Consider the following 18,807-nt stretch of genomic DNA (forward strand, 5'->3'; position numbering starts at 1 on the left):
CTATTCTACCACTAGACCACTAGTGTTTTTGTTTCTTTTATTATAAATCTTAATTCAAAATATTCTAGTTCGATTATTTTGAACTTATTCTTAAATTTGGAATAAATAATAAAAAATGAATTCGGTTTCGGTTTGGTTTTCGAATTGAAACACAAACTCGAAAATCAATTCGAAAACCGTATTTGAATTTGAATTGGTTTAAAATTCGATTCGAAAATCGAAAATAAAATTCGAATTCGATTTATTCGAATTCGGTCGAATATTCAGTTTAGAACAAATATTGAACACCCTAATTGAAGGGTACTATAGCTTGCCTTGGAGAGATCCTGCCTCATAAAATTTTCAAGTAATTGAATTGTTTCGCACCATATTAACAAAAATAAATATAAATAGCTCTTTAAATTTTAAAAATATAGACAAATATATCAATAATAGTTTTTAAACTTGTTTATATATTTCACAACAGTTTGGTCTTAATTTATTTTTTTTTTTTTTCTTTCATGTTATTTTTGTGCTAGTGTGCTTACAACACTTTATTTATATATATATATATATATATATATATATATATATATATATATATATATATATATATATATATATATATATATATATTTTAATTATTCTTAATTACATATATTTCATTAAAACGTGTAGAATCTCAACCCATTATGATAATTCTAATGACAAGAATCGTGATTAGGAGAGACTAACTAAATGTTCGATTATCACTTAATACTTCTTAAATTAAAGTTGAAGATCATTATTTATAAGTCGGGTTAGATTATTAAACATAAAAACAACAAAAAATTTTAAATGTGAAATCTCATAATCTCTTGAAAACAAAAGATCATAAAGTTGATTTCTTTAGATCAAAATAAAAAAAAGTATTAGTTAGTGACTTGAGAGAGATTTTGTGTTCTACCTACATTTGTACACAATGTTGACTAGCTCCAATCTTTGATTTGTCATAATTTACAATATAAATGTTAGATCTACTTTTTTTCTATTTATTTTTTTTATAAAATCTGAAATAACTGAAAAGTAATTCAAATCTATATAAAAAATCACATATGTTATTATCAAGTATAAATAAAATTAGATGTAAAAAACAAAAACAAAACACTATAAAAATAATTTTTCTTTATCTGAAAACATACAACATTTAAAAGCTTACTTAACAGCTTATTCTTTTGCCACTTTTTCTTATTTGTTACACGTTCCTTTATTTTTTATTTTTTTAAAGTTACACAAAATAAGTCAGGTCCATTGTGCAAGATTTTAAAAAAGAGTAAATCAAATTCTTTTCAAATTGCCATTACAACAAGAAAGTTGAATCAAACTTAATATAAGTATGTTTCTAAGACTTGAATAAAATCAAATATATTGGCAAGTCAACTTAATACTTCTTAAATTAAAGTTGAAGATCATTATTTATAAGTCGGGTTAGATTATTAAACATAAAAAACAAAAAAAAATTTAAATGTGAAATCTCATAATTTCTTGAAAACAAAAGATCATAAAGCTGATTCATTTAGATCAAAATAAAAAAAGAAGTATTAGTTAGTGACTTGAGAGAGATTTTGTGTTTTACTTACATTTGTACACGATGTTGACTAGCTCCAATCTTTGATTTGTCATAATTTACAATATAAATGTTAGATCTAGTTTTTTTCTATTTTTTTTTTTTATAAAATCTGAAATAACTGAAAAGTAATTCAAATCTATATAAAAAATCACATATGTTATTATCAAATATAAATAAAATTAGATGTAAAAAAAACAAAAACAAAACACTATAAAAATAATTTTTAAAACATACAACATTTAAGCTTACTTAACAACTTATTCTTTTGCCACTTTTCTTAATTTGTTACATTTCCCTTTTCTTTTATTTTTTTAAAGTTACACAAAATAAGTCAGGTCCATTGTGCAAAATTTTAAAAAAGAGTAAATCAAATTCTTTTCAAATTGTCATTACAACATGAAAGTTGAATAAAACTTAATATAAGTATGTTTCTAAGACTTGAATAAAATCAAATATATTGGCAAGTCAACATTTTTCTTAATAAAAATAAAACTCACTCTTGGGTAATTAGATTTGTTTGTGATGGGTTTGCAAACAAACATATACAAAAATAAAACCGGTTATATTAAATTCAATATTCATAATTCACCCTATATCATACGAATCAATTAGATTTTCGTGTACTTATATTCTTTTCTACCAAATAAAAATTCAACAATAAATTTAGTAATATTTTTGAAGTTAATAATTAAATAATCTAATTTTATTATAATTTTTTATTTTCGAAGTTGGAATCTTTTCTTTTAATAAAACAAGTTAGGTTGGTTACCTTTAGATCAAAACGGATAAAGAATATCATTAAAGAGATGTTTTGTGGTCTACATAAATTAGCATACTCATTTCATGTTTCATTAAAAAAACAAGTTACATATAGCCTAGGTTCATTATTTAGTATATATATAAGGTGTTATATAAAAGAGAGGCATTGAAAAATCAAAACTACCCAACACCTTATTCTTACCATGGCCGAGAATCAAGCCATCATTAATGTCCTTCAAGCCGCAAACCCTCCGACCATTCCTCCTCCGGCAAACCCTTATGTTCCTCGTTCGACTACTGGTTCATTCTTCTTGGCGGTATTCCTGATCATCTTGTAAGTGGGTTACGAATTAAGACACTAGAAATTAGATGCGATCAAATTTATAAGTAATCTCATTATATTAATTTATATTATTTGATATATTAAATATTAAATAAAATAATTAAAATAAATATTCATACTATTTAAACTTGTATATTAAATTATTAATTTATAATTTATTAACTAATATATAAAAATAAATAAATGAGAGACTCATTTTTTTTAATTTTATAAATAGTTTAGACATATTTTTATTTTCTATATAATGTTTGAAATTAATCTCTTAATATTAAAATATGATGAAATAGATTAAAGAGAAAAAAATTGTTGTATTTATATGTAGAAAAAATGAAAAAATAATAACTTTAAATATAACTATAATTTTAATAAATTTAAAAAGATAAAAAAAATGTGAAGTTTTTTTTAGAGTAGCAGGTTTAATTTTTTTTATTTTTAAAATAATTTTAATATTTTAATTTTATTTAATATACTTTCACTTAAATTTATAAAAGTAAGTAATTATAAATAAGCATTATCAAATAGACTTATATTAAACTAGGGAGACTTAGGTATATCTGTACGAATAAAAACAAAATAACAAAATTATTATAATCATATTCAATCAACTATAAAATATTCTCTTGCTAACTCATTTCCGTGGATCATCGTATTTATTATTATTCAACTATCTATCTCCTCTTTGCTGATCTTTATCAACTCATTTCCCTCAAAACAATAATCTTATTCTCTCTTTATAATTATTACAAATCTGCACCTGGTCAGTGAGATTCGATCTTTGCATGATGAACATTAACAATTACATCAATTAGGATTATTAATTTTTAAAATAATTTTATGTATAAATATATAATTGATATGACTAACAAATTATATATATGGAATGAACATAAAATAAATAAATTATATAAACGAATTTAAAATATTATTAGTTTAGTTATTTAAGTGTTATATGGTTTATAAATTCTATATGATTATCAGTTTGAAGTTGAAGTTAAAACATTAATTGTTATTAGTCTAAATTGTTAAAATGTTGATTGTGAAGCTGCAAGTTTAATTTTTTCAAGTTTATATCGGGTAAATTCACGACTCAATCCAAATATCTATTTACTTTCACATACATATTCAAATTAATTATAATTTTTTGACAATATAGACATTTAAAAAATATATATAATATTAAATTAAGAGATAAATCAATTTATAAATCAAAATAATTTAGAATTGCACTTGCATCTAATTATAATAAGAATAAATAAATAATGACAAGTTCAATTTACACTTTTTCAAATAATAACTTTAATGTAAGCTATTTATTTAATTAAAATATAATTGAGCTCTAGAGTGAATGAGTTTCATTTTTTTAACCTATATGAAATAAGTATGACCATTTGAACTAATAAAATATAAGATGCACAAATTGAGATAAAATTTTACTTAAGAGATTGTCTGAAGAGATTGTTTGGTTTGGACTTATTTTATTATTTGTATTATAATATTATTTAGACAAATAATTTTAATTATTTCATTTCTTAACAGAATCAGCCATTTTTTGGATGTCTTTAATTATAGAGATAATTCATAAATATACCTTAAGATTTATTTGGATATTTTAATATATAGTAAGTTTTTATTTTATTTTTATGATTGGTAAATATTTAATTATTTATGAGTGAAAAAAATAAAATAGAAAGGACAGGTCACAGGAAGCTTGCTGGTTAGATTATATTATAATTCCTTTTTTTGAGTTTTTGTTTCAATTAATATAAATAATTAAAAAAAAAAGATGGGTTTTAATTTTATTGTGTATTTATAGTATTTTGATTTCATATATGTTTTTTTGTCTCATTTTTGTGGTTTCTATTCCCTCTCTGGATCTGAGCTCTGTTCTGCGGCCCTTCTCTTTCTTTCTTTCTTCGCTTTGTTTTGTTTGGTGAATCTAAATGCGAATATCATTGTTGTCGTCATCTTCATCATCACTGCAATAATTATCATCATCATCATCATCCTCGACCGACGAACGAGAATAAAGGTTTCAATTATCAAGCTTTTGTACAAGTTTGTTCAAAATCCGTTCTTGTCAAACACAAACAGGTTTCCGATTTATTTTGTTTTCGTTTTCAATTTCCTGAAAGAAACCCATCTTCATATCCCTTGTTTGATGACATCTTTCATTCTTCTTTGTCAAGAAAGAAGGCTCATTTGATTGAAGCAGAGACACATAAGCTGGCTGCGGATTGTGAATGGACGTGAGGAATTGGGTAGAGGAGGTATTGATGTTTTAGAAGAAAATGCTGTTGTATTTGAAGCAGCCGAATCAATGATGTGTTTGTTGCTTATGAGCTGAGATAATAGAGGTTGGTTGTTGTTTCAATTGAATTGAATGAATGTGTGATTGGTTCCCGAGCCAGAGGGGCTCGGGATCTAGAACTTCACTGCAGAAAACGATGTCAGACAATGAAATGCCTTTGGAAGAGGAGACACCTGCTTCAACCGCACTCGCTCCTGAATCCCATGCCTGTATGCAAAAGTTCACGCTTTATGAGACACGATCGGTACACTCCCCGTTCTGTTTCTCAATCTTTTAAATTGCTATCTGCCTGGATGAAATGCTCAAGTCTTCTTTTTTTAATCTTAAATTGAATTTATATATATATATATGTTACATATGGGTTGTTTGATAGTTTTCTTATTGACCGTTATCACTGGTTGTTTAGTAGTATAAAAGTGAAGATGTTTTTGGAATTGCATTCACACAAGTTAATACTCTTTGAGTTCATGCTACAGAAGTTTTATATGATTGGAAGAGATAAGAGTAAAACATGGTGGAGAGTACTCAAGATTGACAGATCAGAGCCTTCGGTGCTAAACATCCGTGAAGATCTTACCACCTATTCAGGGAGGGAATGCTCTGACCTTTTAAGAAGAATACACGAGGGAAACAAGGTCACCGGCGGCCTAAAATTTGTCACTGCATGTTATGGAATTGTTGGTATGTGAATATTCTTCATTGCTTCAAGATCTTGCGAGAAAAAATAATATCTTATAGTAAACTCTACAGTATTAAAGTAAACTCTGTTAATACTCCCAAGATGTAGAAATTAAATCAAAAGGCACTTTGCTCAAACAGGAAGCTAACGACTTTCGCTATTACGACATTTTGGTGTTCATTTAGGTTTTATCAAGTTTCTTGGGCCTTACTATATGTTGCTTATCACAAGAAGAAGGCAGATTGGTGCAATATGTGGACATAACATATATGCTGTTTCGAAGAGTGAAATGATCCCCCTCGAGGATTATAATTTACATGGAAACACGGTTAATAATAAGAGTGAGAATAGGTATCTCCCTGCCAAATCCTTTTGTTATATATTCTTTCCCGTTCTAGTAGAAAAAATAACGATAAAGGAGCGTACTAACTTTTGTTTCGCTGATGTCATAATAGATACAAGAAGCTCCTATGCACGGTGGATCTTACAAAGGACTTTTTTTTCAGTTACTCATACCATGTCATGCACAGTCTTCAGAAGAACATGCGTAAAGATGAGACAAGACCTGTTCTATACGAATCCATGTTTGTTTGGAACGAGTATATGACGCGTGGAGTAAGGAATATTCTCCAGAATACTTTATGGACTGTTGCATTGGTGTATGGATTTTTCAGACAGGTACACTAAGGTTGAAATTGTTGTATTTATGATTTTTTTAAGCATTCCAGAACCAGTTAAGCATATTGGTTTATCTTCTGTCCAGACTACACTGTCTATAGCTGGGAGATACTTTAAGCTGACACTTGTTGCAAGACGCTCACGTCATTATGCTGGTACCAGGTCAGATTGTGGACATCTCTCTATTTCTTCTGTAAATAACATATATAGCTTAGTTTTCACATCCTCTTCAGGTTTTGCATTTAGTTTGTACTTTTCTGTAGACTTGGTTGAGCTGAGTGTTCAACTTTGGGCCAACTAGATGGAGAGAGGTTAACTCTTTATTCTTGGAAGTTTGTCATTGGTGGTTGGTTAGGTTTCTATGTGTAGTTGTAGGTAGGATTGATATGCTGAAGAGTTCAAAGGCATGACATCATATTTGAGGATATAATACCATCACAATGAACTAGAGTGGAAAAAATATGTGACTTCACATTCTATGCATATGTTATATCTCTGATCTTGGATTCTTTTACAAGAGAAAGCAAGAAAATAAAAAAGTTTTGCTCGGTGCAGGAAATTTGCGTGTAGTGCAGCAAACCACCATTAATGTAGCCTCTTCTTAGTTTTTTACCAAGAAATACATGAATTTTTGCCTGAGTTACTGATTCTTTGCTAGTAGTTTCTTATGACCTATTGATGGTTGTCCTGTAACAGCATGTCAGAGAAACATGATGAAATACAGTTACCAATTTCTCCATTATGAAGAAAAGAATAAAATTTGTTATAAACTTAATGTACTACAATTTACGACTCTTTTTTAGTTAATTACTTTGATGTATTTTGTTTGTAAGAATTTTACTACGGTTAATCAGGCTCAACCCCTCACTTCATGTTGCATCAATCATCCAGATATTTGAAGCGAGGTGTGAACGATAAGGGCAGAGTAGCTAATGATGTCGAAGCAGAGCAGATTGTATTTGAGGATGTTCCAGAAGGGTGTCCCACACAGCTTAGCTCCATGTTCAAAACCGTGGCTCAATTCCACTCTTCTGGTCACAAGAACTTCACGCCTGAATATTAAGCCTGATATCATATGTATGTCTTCTCCTGTGATTTTTAGTAATTTTTTGCATGTTCTGATCATTTCTTTTGCAGTATCGCAGAAGGATAGAACTTATGAGGCCACCCGGCTCCATTTTGAAAATCTTGCCTTGAGATATGGAAAGCCTATAATCATTTAAATTTGATCAAGGTAGTACTTTTACTGCTGAAAATATCAAAGGCAACCACATATTAATTTCCGTTTTTAATGATCTAAAACTGTTGAAAATACTTGGGACTGACATCATGTACTTAATTGGTCTAAACTTTATCAGACTAATGAAAGGAAGCCTCGAGAGTCTATCCTCCGTGCAGAGTTTGCCAACGCGATTGAATATATTAATAAAGATCTACCAGAGGAAGAACGACTTAAGTTTTTACACTGGGATCTACACAAACATATACGGAGGTGCCATTCATGTCACTATTAGATTGTAGTGTCTTTCTTGACCAGCTTTTTTGTTATCTTACCTATCTGATGTTTGTGGTGGAAACACTTCTGTTTCTTACTTTTGCAACTTCTCCAGCAAAGCTGCAAATGTTCTATTGCTGCTGGGAAAGGTGGCAGTATATGCATTGTCATTAACAGGCTTCTTCTATTGTCATGTAACTCCAGACTTGACTGCTGATGGTGCCTACAGTTTCCTTATTTTAAGTAAGTTTTCATTGGAACAATTCCAATCGAACAACACTTAGTCTATTGGTAAATAAGAGTGTATTACCTGAAACATGTTCTATGCCACAGGCAGATGAGTTTTGTCTTATTGACTCACATAATAACCATGGAAAACATAATTGTTTCTTGGAGGTACTTTAATTAATCCAAGACTAGCTTGTCAGCTTCAGTGAAATGCACCATCAATTTCAACATTTTTTGTGGATATTTTCCACTTGTGGCTTGTTCCATGGCATTTGCCCACTAGATACAGATGATACTAGTAAACTTCATCATTTAAATAACTTATGTTTCTTGTCTCTGTTCCTGGTTGAAACTTTTATATATCATATTGCTGGTTAATTATATTTGGATTTATTGCCATTAAATTCAATGGATGAGATCTTAGCCTATAGTTGTTCATGGACATTGAATTTTACTTGATGTAGGGATGACAATGCTGGTGACCAGTCTACCCCTACAGGTTGCAGTTTCCAGCATCGACAAAAATGGAAATGACGATAATGCTGAGATGTTGGAGACAGAAATTCATGATGAACATAGCCTAGTCAATGAAAACATCCTGTCAAGCTGCCCATGTTTCAGAACGGGGTTCTCAGGACCAATTGCATTGACTGCTTGGACAGGACCAATGTTGCACAGTATGCATATGGATTGGCAGCACTTGGGAAACAGCTTCAAGTTCTTGGGATTACAGATGCGGCAAAGATAGATCTTGATGAACCAGTCGCTAATGAGCTAATGAGGTTCTACGAGAGGATGGGTGATACACTAGCACACCAGTATGGGGGCTCAGCTGCACACACCAAGGTAAACTATTGCGCCTATAGCTTCTTGGTCTTTTGGAAGTGTGTAAACCTGTCTGTCTATAACTGTAATTCTCTCTATCTTACCTCCTTATCTCTGCTTTAATGATACAACCAGAAAGAGTTCTATCTTGCTGTCACTATACTCTTAAACAAATTGTGGTATCCTTTAAAGCAGTGCTGGTGATCATCATTTCAGAAGTCCTTTAGACAAAGTCTATAGCCAAAACATTAGCTTGTGAGCCAAAAGTACGAAAAAAATTCATAATACTTTTCATTTTCCTATCAGATCCTATATTATAAGTTGTAATTGGGCCAAAAAAGTTATAATTAAAAGATGCTAGAATCCCTTTCCTGCAATATATTCATTATTAATTAAACTATGTCCTAGGATGCGTTGTTTGTACATACGGCTAAGGCATCTTCAACGAGATTGTTGCCTTGCTTTGTAGTGTTCTACATGGATAGTATCATAGTAATAAGTGGATCACCTTGAATAAAATAATTTGAGAGTTTGACACTTGCAGAAGGCCCCTTTGGTTCCAGATTTGATAGTAGTTCCTGTACCAATAATTTGCTGCCATTTTTTTTTGAATATTTGATGAACATATTGAAGGCTTCTATGAGTAGGTATTCTCTGAGAGAAGGGGTCAATGGAAAGCTGCAATTCAATCCAAGAATTTTTAGAACTCTCCAGAGATACTATAGCAACGCATACATGGATGCAGAGAAACAAAATGCAATTAACATGTAAGTCAACTTTCTCTGGTTCCATTACAAGGCCCTGTAGTTTTAAACATTTTTTTTATTCATACTCCCTATAAAGTGAGCTTTTGCAAAGTTGGTCATACATTAGTGGGGTGCTCTCTCCTAGAACTTTTTTCTTCTCATTTTTTCCTGGCTATAATGCTGTTTAAGTTTCTACTTTAATTAATCTGTGACTTACTTGCAGATTTTTGGGTTTTTGAGCCAGAAGAGGGTAAACCTGACTTATGGGAACTGGAATCTGAACAGCACTATAAAATGCAGAGGAATGGGCAAGCCACAAAGGAAGAGAAAGGAGGGTAAATTAAACAACTTAAATGTACTGTTATTAGGAAGTGTAGTAAGTGAACTATGCTTAAGATCCTTTTGCTGAGCCTCAGTCTTAGGAGATTTACAATGACATTTTTTGGGGTACACAAATCAGTTTCTTTTTCATTTCTTTGGTTGATTTGCAACTTTTTCACTGTTCTCACTAATATTCCGATTCTAGCTAGGGGTGGTATTAGGATATGATAATCTACTTGTTATTATCAGATATTTTCCCTCAGCTCCTCTATTTTGATGTCTAGTTATACTCTTAACTAGGTTTTGTAACATTTGGTTTCCGGAAGTATTAGCTCATTCTGGATTATTTTTACATTTTAGTTTTTCCCTTTTTTTCTGAAGCATCTGGGAGAATTCTGAATGGGTTATTGTTCTCTTCCATTTTCCAGGCTGTTCTTTAAACGTTCCTTTTCTGATGGTAATATTCTCCGTGAAAGCAGCTCACCCATATCAAGCACGAGCATCAAACATGATCTTTCTATCCCTTCATTTCCAGTCACTGAATCCCCAGAGAGAAGTGTTTTTTCTGAATCAAGTCCTGAAATATCTGCTTGTGAAAATGAAGAGACATTTTCAAGGTTAGCTTATGTAAATTCAGATTGATCCATGGTCCTTTTCTTTTATGGCATCCCCTCTTTATATTCATAATCTCTTTCTTATTTTTGTGTTATAACCATACAAGAGATTCTTTAGATTAATCATCACGACCCACCCACACGGAATGCTTATTTATTTGCAGCACCTAAATATATATACTAGTTAATAAAACGAAAAAAATTGTGATATTTGAAGAAAAAATGTGGAAGTTGATTAATGGAGATACATATATGGTTTAGGTATACTTCTTCGTCAATGCCACGGAGACAAATTTTTCAGGACATCCCAACAGTAGGAGCCGCCCCCCTTGAGAATAGTCAAGCTGCTGATATGGTTGATTCGGCGTCCAACTTCCTTGATGTAGACTGGATGTCATCCTCTTGCGATGATGAGTTATTTGAAAGGTACGGTATTTGACTGCATGGAATTTGATCGAAATCATGTTGTAAGCTTAGTTCAGGAAATCTGAAAGTGACGAGGACAGATTATCTGCTTGTTAGTTGAGTTGATTTGAAGAGAAAGTGGGTGTCTTTTCTTTCAGGTCTAGTACTTTAACTTCGCCGTGTGGTGGAGCATCGTCGGAGAATGTGATAAATGGAGAGTCAACATTAATATCATCATCCTCAGCCAGCGAGTATGGTTCAAGCTCCTGCAAGGTGAGTGTTTTCCTAGGTAGAATAGTTAAAATATTATATGTATGCAATCAATCAGTTCATTTTTGCTTTGTTTCTTGTGAGTAGGGAACTGAAAATGCAGCAACTGATCAGCCACCCTATGAGAAGAAGCTGGTGATGAATTTTCAGACAGTTTTGTGCGCTGGGTCACGTCTGGAGAAGCACTTTGCCATTAGATTATAATTTGAAAAGCAATTAAAACTTGGATGTTGTTAGTCACTCATATTCTTCCAACTTGGATCAGCCATGCATATGCTTGAACTTGAAGGGTGGTGGTTCGATGAATGCATCTTTCCGCCTTCGTTTTAGACACACACACAAACACACACACACGGCCAGGGGAGAATTAGAGCGTTTACATGGGTGCTGAAAGAAGTTAAGGGGGCGAGGGAGGGGGTAAATAGACAAGAGAGTTTTCTTCTTTACAATATTCTTGTTAATTTTTAGGAAGGGACTTACTGCTTGCTGTAAATATATATATATTCTTCATCTTATCTATCTATCTACCTATAATATATATAAATATGTATAATACAACTCTGATGGTTACACTTTTAATTTAGTTAATTAATTCTTTGTATTCAAATGACATTTCATTCAATGTTTCATTCAATGATGAGGTAATGCATCTGTTTAATTAATTAACTAATTTCATTCATGAGATTGTGTTTTGTCATAAACAAAAGTTATTGCATTTGTTGTTGTACATACTTGGTAAAATTGTTATTAATTCATTTATTAATATAAGTACTAATTTATTTTTTAATATTTTAGTTGAAATGGGTGTCATGTAGGGTGAGGGTTATATATAATATATAATATATATATATATATATAATATATATATATATAAGAGCATCCCATCCTTGTACCCATACATAGGTACAAATATGTGCCACACAAATAAATTATACCTCTCAATTTATACCTCTATTCCCCAACCATCTCAAGTACAATTGTATTCCTACCATCCACATCATTTAATTCATACAATATTTTTTAATTCAATAATTCAAGTAATCTTGTTTTATTTTTTATTATATTAATTTGTTTTAAATTAATAAACTAATATTTATAAATTATATTAAAAAATTTAAAAAAATCTATAATTTTTAAAAAATTTAGGAAATTATCATCACAATAATACTTGAAAAAAAATAGACTACTAAATCATATGTATAAAAAAAATAATATAACGGTCATATTTTGAAAAAACGGTCATATTTTAAAAAACGGTCAATTTTTTAAATAAAAATTAAATAAAACGGTTTATTTTTTAAAATTTTTAAATGTTTATTTTTTTTTTCATAAAAAGTGGGGGTGGAGACCACTTTTTTTGACTTTTTCTCATTTGTACCGGTAGCAAAACTTTGCTACTCTTTTCTCTCTCCTGATTTGTACCCATCTCCCCATTAGTGTACCCATGTACAAATTTTGTCCACGTCAGATTTGTACCTACCGATGGGATGCTCTAATGAGGTGGAAAAATGAGAGAAGAAATAATATGACATCATCTCAATTGTTGGAAAAAGTAAAAAGTGTGAGTGAAAATAAATAAACTGTCCTGGGTAGTTTCAAACAAATCCAATGTCGAGCCTTCCCTGACCAGGATCGTTCCCACACCTATAGCGTTCGTGATCGACCTCCTCAACTGTGTATCGATCGAAAGGCAGGGCGACCCCAAACCTTTGGAGTGGTTACGTTCAGTATATCCCCTATTTTATTTTTATAACCAATCAGATTATGGGACGTCATTCTCTCTCTTTTGATAATCATTTCTTATATTAATATATATATATATATATAAATAAAAAGAAACAACAAGCCGAAAGTTAGCCAGTTAGCTATGGAAAATGACATGAATAGTTGACTATATGTATATGTAGTGCTATCCCCTTTCTTTAAAAAGAAACTTATATATATTTTGAAGCATAGTTCCTTTCCTTTAATAGAAAGGTTATTATTAATTTGCATGTGACCCTAAATTGAATTATTAGGAGGAGATGGATCGAGCACAACAGCAGGCTCCAACCAAGTGTACGAGTCCATTGAAATTGAAACTTTTATATAATTAACCTAACTAGCTAGCTAGCCAACTACATATTAATAATTTGGTCATTAATTGTCACATCATATTTTATAAAGAAATATCCCAACTTACCTAAAGTATTTTGTCTTTACAACCCCAATTATTCTTTTTTAATATTAAGAGATATATATTTATGTTCTCATGTGTCTACCTACGTGATATGTTTAAATAAAAAATGAAAAAAATAATGTAAATATGTTAGAAACATATAAGGAGAAAATTTATTAAATAAGTTAAGTTAAAAGTAATTTAAAAAAATTAAAATATCACGAGTTTAACTCTCTTTTAAGAACATTTTAAATTAAAGTAATAACTTTGAAAAATTATACTACATTAAATAAATAAATAAAAATATTTTGAAATTTTTAAATAGTAACAAAGAAAAACCAATTAAGTAAGATTTCATCTTATTGTACTTAAATAATTTGAATATATTAAATGATGTCAATAATATTTAGATCTATATATAAAAGAGATGAGTAGAGATAAAGAAGAAAATTTGGTGTCATGAATACGTGATTGAACTTAAATATAATAGAAGAGAAATTTAATGTTTTAAAGTTCAATCACGTGTTCCACATCATTTCGACACTTATATTATATGTGATAAATGTTTATATATAAAAGATTTATATTATAAACCAAGTTTGATTCAGCTTATATTCAGTTTATTTGGTAGTGTAGTTAGGTAAAAGAAATTTGTATTTAAACACAAAATGTATTTATTATAATTTACTTTAATTTATCACGCAAAATTATTATCAAATTATAATGATACGTTCGGATTAAATGTGGAAACAAACATGCCGTAACTATGCATATCTTATCTCCTCCTTAATTTCAACAAGTTATGATGATGTATTTATCATTGCATCTATATGTTTGTTAAGTGGAGACCTATATAGCCTATATATTTTGAATTTGTTAATATATATAAAATAATTTTAAGAAAAAACTTTAACTTTTAACGTTAGTGATAAACTTTTAAGAACTTGTTTGATGTTTGATTTATTTAGAAATTTTATTGATAGAAAAAAATTATTTAATAAAAAAAAAGTAGGTTATAAAGGTTTTTATCTGGTTGAATTATTATTATAATTATTTTTATATTTAAAATTAAAATTTTAGACTTAATTATTAAAATAAAATATGATAAGTAGGGTTTTTGTAAAATAAAAATAATAACAATCAAACGAGTTCTTAAAGTCTTTAAGTTAGGTATGACATATATAGTGATGCAATGTGTTGGGTGCCTACATTTCTAATCATCAGTAAAGATCACAATTACTTTAAATTAATTATAAAAAACAAACTTTAATTTCCAAACAGAAAAACGTGTAAAAACCGTCTCTCAATATAAATGATTGGATGGAACTTGTTTCTTTTTTTACTTGTTTGGATTGAAGTTTTTAAAAAATTTAAAATTTAAAATAAAAATTTAAAATAAAGAGTATTTTAGTTAATGAAATAAGTGACGTTATTAATTAGAAAATTAAATTTTGTTGAAAAAAAAAAAAAAATATCTTAGTTATTTGAAGATTCATTTTTAGTACAATTATTGTCTTATATTTTAAAATATATATATAATTGATTTCATAAATAAATATACTTACTTAGAAATAATCAATGTTGATGAAATCAAATTGCTAATCACTTCCTTCGTACATGACATGAGAAACCAATTACAAGCTTAAATTTTTTGTTTAATTTTTTTTTAGCAACTTTTGAGAAATTTTATTATAATTTAATCTCTCTGTTTTCAAAATAATCAAATCTTCTTTCTTCTTTGTCATCATGTGGTCACAATTATTATTATTATTATTTGTTATAGACGGTGGACAACACACCACCTATACCAACCAATATACCATACAACATTTAAAAAGTGATACAACATTTAAATAAATAAATAATAAAATATATAAATATATGTGCAAGTCTATTTCAAAAACATTCTCATTCAATCTTTCTATACAATTCCATTCCCATGTCTCAAGAGGACATTTAGAATATTTAATTCTTCAAAACAAAGCACAACTAATTTTTCATTATATTTTAAATAAAATAACATTTTTTTATTAATAAATAATCGACTTATCAAACTCAACAACAAAACAATTCATTATTACACATTAATAGACTATGTGGGTTAATTAAATAAAATTAAAGGACCTCCTAACATCATAATTAAAATATTATCATCCCTAAACTTAGAGTCAATACATTAATTATATAATATATTTAAATAAATAAATAAATAAGAAATGATTCTGATTCCAATAAAAAGATATTGGCATCCTTAAAATCAATCTATCTATCTAGTGGCCTTTGTTCTAGCAAGACTTTTTAGTGGGAAATATATACCAGGGAATATATATATATTTATAAACACAAAAATAATTATAAATAAGTGTTTTTATTGTATATAAATTAGAAAAATAATATTAGGCCTAATTAATTAATATTTGGGGTATAAAAAGACTTCCTTCCTTCCTTCCCTCCTCTCCATGTTCACATTCATATCATCTTTCCATTTTGCTGGCAGGTAGTTGGAAAAAGTAGCTACTCTCTTCTTCACATACTCTATAATAAGATTTTGCAATTTCATTCAAGAAATAAACAGAATCGATCCTCACTTTTAAGTTTAATGCTTCACTCAAATTTTCTCATTAATATTACTTTTCTTATTCTTTGAAACTTAAGACTACACAAACAAACTGACATGGATCAGAGCAGCCTTGGTGAAAGCCTCAAAGGGGTTGTTGCTGCTCATCCGAACCAACTATTGCTTCTCCTTGCTGGGTATGTTGTTTGTTACGCACCATCCTCCTTCATTTATTTACACTCGTTAATGTAGGTTCGAGAAACAAGGCAAGGGAACACTTAAGCCCAACCAAATTCAAGCACAATTTGAGGCTCTTCCCAAGGATGCCAAGGATATATTGCTTCAAAGCTATTTTGGAGATGTTCTAAAATCCACCCAGGTCAAATTTGTTATATATATGTATATATATATGGTCATGCAAGCTGAATCGATTTGAATGTCAATGCCAGGAAGCGATTGTGTTGGCGCCATGGGTGGGTCTTGCAATCCGGTTGAGCCCTGGCGTGTGGGAATACATAAAGGTGAACATCAATGACCTTTCTATTGAGGAATTCACCGTTCCTCAGTATCTACAATTCAAGGAAGAGACCTTCCAAGGACCGTAAGTACACCCAGCTGTTTCTTTCTTTATTTCTTTAACAGGTTACTAAGTAACTAAGCTAATTGCAGGCAAAATGGCAAGTTTGTTCTTGAGCTGGACTTTGAATCCTTCAGCCCCAACGACTCCTTCCTCCCTCGACCGACCCTTCCCAAGTCTATTGGAAATGGAGTTGATTTCCTCAACAGGCACCTCTCTGCCAAGTTGTTCCATGATAAGGATTCCATGTTTCCTCTCCTCCATTTCCTCAAAATGCACCGTTATAAGGAAACTGTAATTACCTTCCATCTTTTCTCATCAAAATTTAATTAACAAATTAATCTCGATTCATTCATTCATTCATCCATCCATCTCTCTATCAGAGCTTGATGCTGAACGATGATAAGATCTCCAACCTCAACCAACTCCAGTTCGTCCTTAGGAAAGCTGAGGAGTACCTGTGTACAATATTAGTCCCTGATCAGACCACGCCTTACTCAGAATTCGAGGACAAGTTTCAGGAGATGGGTTTGGAGAAGGGATGGGGTGATAATGCTGAACGCGTTCTGGAGATGATCCGTATGCTCCTTGACCTTCTAGAGGCACCACACCCTTGCACCCTTGAGAAATTCCTTGCTAGGATTCCCATGGTTTTCAACGTTGTTATTCTCTCCCCCCACGGCTATTTCGCACAGGAAAACGTTCTGGGCTACCCGGACACAGGTGGCCAGGTTGTCTATTTTGGATCAAGTTCCTGCCTTGGAGAAGGAGATGCTCATGCGAATTGAGCAACAAGGCCTTCTTGGTCACATCATACCAAGAATCCTTATTGTACGTAACTACTAAGACGAGCCCAGACACAAATTAATTCTTTAACTTCATTTAATTCTTTAACAGGTGACTCGTCTTCTTCCCGAAGCGGTTGGGACAACCTGCAACCAACGGCTGGAGAAGGTATACAACAGTCAGCACGCCCACATTCTTCGAGTTCCCTTCAGAACCGAGAAAGGGATAGTTAGAAAATGGATCTCCCGTTTTGAAGTCTGGCCTTACATTGAGACCTTCGCCGAGGTGGATCAAGGATGGATCTAATTCACTTTTCCCTTCAGTACTTGTATTAATTTAATTTGTTCCTGCCCCCAGGATGTTGCACGTGAAGTGGCTAAAGAGCTGCAGCAAGCAAAGCCTGACTTGATCATTGGAAATTACAGTGAGGGTAATCTTGTTGCATCTTTGCTGTCTCACAAATTAGGAGGAGTTACCCAGGTAGGTAGGATAGGTACTAGGGTGCAGAAATTCTTCTTCTTCTAGTTTTCAACAGCAATTGATCTGCTGCAGTGTACGATTGCTCACGCTTTGGAGAAAACCAAGTACCCAGACTCCGACATCAACTGGAAGAAGTTTGACGACAAGTACCATTTCTCCAGCCAGTTCACAGCAGATCTCATAGCAATGAACCACACTGATTTCATCATCACCAGCACTTTCCAAGAAATTGCTGGAAGGTAGCTAGGTCAACTTCATCCCCCCTCCCCAAATAATAAATCAATCAATTATTGTTTTTTTTTATGTTCTATCATGATTGATGATGATGATGATGAACCAGCAAGAACACTGTTGGACAATATGAAAGTCACGCTGCATTTACAATGCCGGGCCTGTATAGAGTAGTTCATGGCATTGACGTTTTCGACCCTAAATTCAACATTGTCTCCCCCGGTGCTGACATGAACATCTACTACCCTCATTCAGACAAGGAGAAGAGGCTTACCAAATTCCACCCTGAACTGGAAGAGCTGCTCTTCAGCAGTGTCCAAAACCAACAGCATTTGTAAGTAGGCAAGCAAACATTTCATTTTTCAGTAGTAGATGAAATTGGAATCTGGAATTAGATCATCCATGATGTGGTGTTAATTTTGCCTACACAACAAACAGGGGTGTGCTGAAAGACCGCAACAAGCCAATATCTTCAGCATGGCCCGACTGGACAGGGTGAAGAATCTAACAGGTCTAGTTGAGCTCTATGCCAAGAATGCCCGACTTAGAGAACTGGCTAACCTAGTGTGGTAGGAGGTGACGTAGGAAGAAAAGAATCAAAGGATCAAGAAGAGGATGCAGAGATGAAGAAAATGCACCACCTAATTGAAAGAATACAACCTCGAGAACCAATTCCGTTGGATTTCTTCCCAAATGAACCGAACCCGTAATGGTGAGCTCTACAGATACATAGCAGACTTCAAGGGTGTCTTTGTGCAA

The 18,807-nt window shown here is 31.3% G+C and overlaps 2 pseudogenes; both read left to right on the plus strand.

Annotated features, from left to right (window-relative positions):
• Nucleotides 1-4,539: 4,539 nt before the first annotated feature.
• Nucleotides 4,540-11,616, plus strand: LOC124939836 (annotated as a pseudogene).
• A 4,405-nt stretch (nucleotides 11,617-16,021) lies between these two features.
• LOC124937786 lies at nucleotides 16,022-18,800 on the plus strand (annotated as a pseudogene).
• Nucleotides 18,801-18,807: the final 7 nt, after the last annotated feature.

Source organism: Impatiens glandulifera, chromosome 5, assembly GCF_907164915.1.
Source record: "Impatiens glandulifera chromosome 5, dImpGla2.1, whole genome shotgun sequence".
NCBI classification, from domain to species: Eukaryota; Viridiplantae; Streptophyta; class Magnoliopsida; order Ericales; family Balsaminaceae; genus Impatiens; species Impatiens glandulifera.